Below are 6,087 nucleotides of genomic sequence, written 5' to 3'. Positions count from 1 at the left end.
TTGGGTCAAAGGCATGTATCAGCATTGTCCCAGCATGGGACATTTTCTTAATTACTGATTTATGCAGGAGGATTGCTGCAGAAAGTGATCCTTTGCAAGCCAGGGGAAGCAAGCTAGTAAGGAGGGTTTTTTTTTTAAATTTTTTTTAAAAGATTTATTTATTTATTATGTATACAACATTCTGCCTACATGTATGCCTGCACACCAGAAGAGGGCACCAGATTTCATCATAGATGGTTGTGAGCCACCATGTGGTTGCTGGGAATTGAACTCAGGACCTCTGGAAGAGCAGCCAGTGCTCTTAACCTCTGAGCCATCTCTCCTTTTTGCGTGGTCCCTGCCTCAGTTACTGCCTGGGGCTCCTACTCTAGCTTCCTTCAGATAGACTATAACCATCTGTGAGCTGAAATGAAACGTTTACTCTCTCAAATTGCTTGTAATCCTTGTTGTATGGCAGCAACAGAAAGCAAATTGGACAGACAGATGGTTTTAAAGATAGGAGACAATTTTGGGAAATTTTAGAAAGAACTAAATAATACATTAGGAAAGACACTACCAAGCCAAACTGCTAAAAGGGATACGGAGCAAGATACAGTGGTACATTATGTCTGCAATCTCAGCAATTAGGAGGTGGAAACAAGGGGATCAGGATGCCACGGCCAGCCTGTGCGACATAGTGAACTGTAGACCTGAACTTCATGAGACTTCAGCTCAGAAAAGAAAGAAATGAAAGAAAGATGAAGAAAGGAAGGAAAGAAATTCAACCCATCTCCATTGATCTGTGCATCACCATGAGGTTGTGGCCCTACTAGCAAAGTTTCAGCACATCATCTCCAGCAGGAGCTCCATGGCTTCTCTTCTACTCCACCTTCCTTCTCCCAGCAATCAGTTTAGTTTTCCCCGTCTACCTAAGTTCTGCCCTATCAACAGGCCAAGGCAGTTTTCTTTATTAATTAACCAGTCGTATTCACAGCACACAGAGGGGAATCCCACATCACCAGGGAAAGAAAATAAGTTGAGAAAAGAATGTCCTAGGTAAGTGCTATAATGGTGGCCATGCTGAGGGACTAAGTCAGTTCTAGACTCAAGACCACAGGCTGAGAGCCACTGCCTCAGGGAAAGCCCTGACTCTCGACTCCATCCTAGACCACGCAGGCAAAGTGAAACTGTTTCTGTCGACCAAGGTCTTTTCCCTCCCACCTGAAGACTAGCTCTGCAATCTTCACACGCATTTCTATTGTGCTCTGACATTTTGGTTGGGAAGGGAACACTGCACAGTTTATTGGGTTAGTCCCCCCCACATGCACCTTTCAAGCCTTATAGACTTCTCTGTTAAAAAATCCAATTATAGGGACTGGAGAGATGGCTCAGAAGTTAAGAGCATTGTCTGCTCTTCTAAAGGTCCTGAGTTCAATTCCCAGCAACTACGCCGTGGCTCATAACCATCTGTAATGGGGTCTGGTGCCCTCTTCTGGCCTGCAGGCATATACACAGACAGAATATTGTATACATAATAAATAAATAAATATTTTTTAAAAAATAAAAGTCCAATTATAGGACCACACCATATTAATTATATAAAATACATGTACAAAGCTGAGCAGTGATGTTGCATGCCTTTAATCTCAGCACTGGGAAGGCAGAGGCAGGCAATTTGAATCTGCTAATTCGAGGCCAACCTGGTCTACAAAGAGAATTCCAGGACAGCCAGAACGACACAGAGAAACCCTGTCTTAAAACAAACAAATAAGCAAACTAAAAGGAACACTGAATTGATTTCTATTCACAAGTCAAGAGAAATGACCATAGATATCCAGGACATTAATATCCCCCATACCATGGTGAGAGAGAGCTATCTATCGCCCTCGGTGGAAGTGGAGGTTGTCCACAGAAACAGGAAAGAGCAGCCGGGAGACCAGAATAAGAGCACAATTCTCCCGCTCCAATTTCAGGAATTTAACACCCTGTTCTGGATCCTTCGTGCCGTGTGACAAGCAAAATACTTCCTGGGGGAAGATGCAACACAGTCTACTCACCCCAGACAGGAAGCCTATGAAAGACCAGGGTACAGATATCACCAAAGTCAAATTTGGTGAACCAGTGAGTTTACTGGGGTTACTTCCAGGAATATGGGAACTGACTCAAAGATAGCTGTGTCACCCCAGCATAAGTGGCAGTTCACAAAGCTGGGGTACCTGGAGCACACTGCACAGCCTGCAGGCAGATCAGCAGGCTGGAGAGTGTCCTTTCCAGGTGACTCAGTTGGTCAAACCTCTTTCAGGTAGCTTGGCTGGTTTCTGCTTCTTCCAGGCAGCTGTTCTGGTCTCAGAGTTTTCCTCTTTGCAACTTTTTCTCCTCTGAGAGTCTTCTTTGCAGCTCAGCCTGGAACTGAGTTTGAAAAGGACTCAGTTTTTATTGTTACTCTGGCAGAGAGGAGCCTGGTGAATATGGTAGGTTTCAGGGACTTCCTGAAATTATTTTGGGCTGTTTACCCTCCTGCTTAAGGAGCTCCCCTGCATGATGGGTTGGTTCAGTGTCAGAGGAAACTGGATTCCCATCACCCACATGGTAGCTCACAGCCACTTGTAACTCCAGTCCCAGGGGATCCAATGCTCTCTTCTGAACTCCCCAGCAGTGGGGCATACATGTGGTGCATATTCATACACGCAGGCAAAATACTCATATACATATACATGAAAGAAAAATATGTATTTTTTTTTTTTATTTTTCAAGATAGGGTTTTCTGTATATCCCTGGGTGTTCTGGAACTCACTCTATAGTCCAGGCTGACCTCAAACTCAGAGATCCACCTGCCTCTGCCTCCCAAGTGCTGGGATTAAAGGCATGTACCACCACAACCAGCTTATAAATCTTAAGGAAAAAAAAGTTATACGCCTCCACTTGGGAGGCTAAGGTGGAACTGTCTCAAATTCAAGTCCCCCCTGAGGTATGAAATGAGTGAGGGATGCTAGCCCACTAGAACCTGTGGCTCTCAGGCCTTGGCCTTCTCCTCTATTCCTCCTGCCTTGCTAACAAACCCTTAGATTACATTCCTAGACCTAGCCACCAAGGTCTATTCCCTTGCTTGGCCATTTCCTCCTGAAGTTAATGGCCAAAGTCGAGCAATCAGAAGGCCCCTTTGGTTCACCTAATTAACATGCCCAGTTAAAATTAAACACCTCATCCTAACGCGGGGTTTGCCCCCTTACTTTTATAAATCGTCTTTTACCTAGGCATCACACTGTCTCCCCTCTATCCAGAGACAGACCTTTGTCCCTCCAGGACAAATACGCCTTGTCCCCCTCCCCCTCTCCCTCCCCTTCCCCCTTTTCCACTGCATCCTAGCATCCTAGCCGGTTCTAACACAGACCTCCCCTTTTCCTCCTCTTAAAAATTACACCTGCAAGGTCATTTGCTGCTGTTTTTCTGCCTGAGTCAGAAAGTAGCAACTTTAACTTTTCTTCCCCGCTTAATAATGTATCTCTCTGTGAAAACAGGTGCTTGGATGTGTTCTGTGCCTAATCGGGGGTCTGGAAGGGAGCCCATTCCCTGAGGTTCAGACCAACCTGGTCTAGAGTATGAATCTTTAAAAAGGCAGAGGCGTGTCGGGGAGGGCTGGTGTCCCGGTGAGGTTGGGAAGGCGGCGAAGAGTCAGACTAGCGCACGTGAGACACTGGGTTCAATCTCTGTGTTGACGTTTCCTCCTAACTGAAATATTTCCTCCAGGAGAGAGGGAGAGGCTTATTGAGATTCCGATGAACAAACGCCACACTTCTGAGAAAGCAGAAAGTTGCAAGGTTGTCTGTTGAAGGCCCCTCCTCTAGCATTACCGCAAAGCTTAAACAGTCGGGGGGTGGGGGTGGGGGGAGGAGCCTCTGACGGACAGAGCTGCCCAGAGAAAGCCTGCTGAGCACATTTTCAGAGAACTCGTGGGATGCAGTGTTCTTGGGTCGTAAGGCGTTCTGGGTGAGCTTTTTGGAGAAACTGTCGCTTCGGTCATCTCTGGGCCTGAAGCGATCCCTTCCCCATAATCATGTTAGTGACTCCAAGTTGGACTTTGGTGCATGTCCTTTTTCAGGGCTACCTTTATGCTGTGAGGAAATGCCACAGCCAAAGCAAAATGCAAAGGATCTGACAGGCTTACCATTCCACATCACAGTTCATCGTCTGGAAAGCCAGGGCAGGAATTCAAACAGGGCAGGAACCTGGAGACAGGAGCAGATACAGAGGCCAGGAATGGGTGGTGCTTGCTGGCTTGCTCAATCTGCCTTCTGATAGAACCCAGGACGGCCCAGGGTGGTACCACCCACAATGGGAAGGGTGTCGGGAGGGCCCTCCGACATCAATCACTAATTAAGAAAATGCTTTGCAGTGTTGTTTTTGCAGTTCAATCTTAAGGCGGCATTTTCTCAGCTGAGGCTCCCTTCTCTTGATGACTCTAGCTTGTGTCAAGTTGAGGTAAAACTATCCAGCACAAGGCAGTTCTGTGGTAGGTTCCCTTTTGTGTGTGTGCTGTCTCTGAAGGGAGTCTCTCACACAACACCTCAGCCCCTCTTAAAACAGAGATGCCTATAATCCTGGCATTTAGGAGGCAGAAGCAGGGGGATCAGAAGTTCAAGGTCTTCCATCCTCCATCACAAAGGGCAATCAAGACCTTGTCTTGAATTACAACAGTGCCCTGTAGCTGGAACTTAGGGAGGCATCTTCTCCATTGAGGACCCCTCCTGATGACTCTTGCCTGTGCCATGTTGACATAAAACTCGCCAGGACAGAGGGTAGTGGTGTAGATCAAGCCCAGGGCTCCACACACGCTAGGGAAGTGCCCTAACACCGAGTTGTACATTTGCTTATGCTATTTTGAATATACAAAAAACCAAGAGACCCATTTTCTTTCTTCCACTCAAGTGTGAGTCACTGAGATCAATAGAAGTCAGTGAAAGTCCAGAGGACATGGGACAGCACAGATGTTTTACAGCTTGGAATCTTTGGCGTTTGTAAAAGTTTCCAAGAAGAACCTCCTTTGACCCAGGTAGGAGGAAAGCATCTTGCTCCAGCCCCAAACTTTACAAAGCCATACGCAAAACAAATATAAAGAAAAAAGTCCATTATTAAATAATGTATGGTTATGAAACAAAAGCAACCCATAGTTATGGCCACGCCTAACCCTGAACACACTGTGATCCAGAAACTCTAAGCATCTCCTCTGGAGTTGACACCTTCTAGGCCCCAGGAAAATGCTAACACAGATTTCTTGTGCTGTGGCCTCAAAACAGAAGGCGATTGTTTCTGAAGGTCATTAAGACTTTGGTTTCTGATGTTGTTGACATTTGAAAACTGCTTTTGCATGTAGCAGGACTTGAGTAATACTTTTATTCTTTTTTGAACAAGAGAAAAAATTCTGGAATTCTTTCTTTCTGACAATGAATACAGAAGATTCTTTTTTTTTTTTTTTTTTTTTTTTTTTTTTTTTTGGTTTTTCGAGACAGGGTTTCTCTGTGGCTTTAGAGCCTGTCCTGGAACTAGCTCTTGTAGACCAGGCTGGTCTCGAACTCACAGAGATCCGCCTGCCTCTGCCTCCCGAGTGCTGGGATTAAAGGCGTGCGCCACCATCGCCCGGCAGAAGATTCTTTTTTTAAAAAAAATTACTTTTGTTTTGCCTGTATGTATGACTGTGCACTTCATGCATGCATGACCTCAGTGGCCTGTCAGGAGAGGGTGTTGTGAGCCACTGTGTGGGTACTGGGAATCGTACCAGTGAGTACTCTTAACTTTGAATCATTTTTCCATCCCTGTGGGAAAGATTCTTTTTTGGGGGGAGGGGTTGATTCTTAAAAAACAAAGTGTCATATCTAATTAGCACAACACACTTTTTTTGTTTTGTTTTGTCTCTCTTCCAGAATGGCTTTTAATTCCCAGTGTAGCCAGAGGTCTCCCTGAATGACCTGCCTGCCTCCACTCCCCAGTGCTGCTGGGATTAGGGATGACTACCATGACCAGTTTATTTGTTACTAGCAGGGGAACCTAGGTCCTCAAATTTCATTTTTATGAAAAGACTAATTTGCTATTTATTTGGGCACCTTCACTGCC

This window comes from Arvicola amphibius, chromosome 1 (genome assembly GCF_903992535.2).
Source record: "Arvicola amphibius chromosome 1, mArvAmp1.2, whole genome shotgun sequence".
Classification (NCBI taxonomy): Eukaryota; Metazoa; Chordata; class Mammalia; order Rodentia; family Cricetidae; genus Arvicola; species Arvicola amphibius.
The sequence above is the reverse complement of the archived record's forward strand: the minus strand, read 5'-3'. Positions refer to the sequence as shown.